This window comes from Aplysia californica, unplaced genomic scaffold (assembly GCF_000002075.1).
Source record: "Aplysia californica isolate F4 #8 unplaced genomic scaffold, AplCal3.0 scaffold01363, whole genome shotgun sequence".
NCBI lineage: Eukaryota > Metazoa > Mollusca > Gastropoda > Aplysiida > Aplysiidae > Aplysia > Aplysia californica.
In genome coordinates, this window is record NW_004798633.1 from 143,866 (window position 1) to 144,427 (window position 562).

Below are 562 nucleotides of genomic sequence, written 5' to 3' on the forward strand. Positions count from 1 at the left end.
GCCAGCTGAGCACATCCCAACAGTTGTCCGACGATACGTCTGCGCCAGAGGGCGTCCCGTAAAAACAACAACAACAACAAGAAGAAGAAGAAGAAGAAGAAGAAGAAGAACAACAACAACAACAACAATAACACCACCACCACCAACAACAACAACAACAACAGCAGTAACAAAAAACGACTGCAACAACAAAAAACCCAGAAAAAAATGGAAAACTTTACGCTTTTTGTGCCTGAAATTTGATTTTTTTTGGGAAGTGCAAGAGAATGAAAAAAAAAAAAAAGAAAGAAAAAAGAAAAAAACCCAACCCAGATCGCCATCTTTGCTTTTTCTCTTTGACGACGTGCACACATGTACCAGATCTCTGTGTTGTTGTTGTTGTTGTTGTTGTTGGTGGTGGTGGTGGTGGTGGTGCTGTTGTTGTTGATGTTGTTGTTGTTGGTGGTGGTGCTGTTGTTGTTGTTGTGTGTGTGTGTTTATGGTAGCCTATCCGTTCGAAATGTTTGGAGCCCTGAAGAGCGTGCCCCATCCTGCCCCATCCACCCTGTCCCCATCCTTCCTG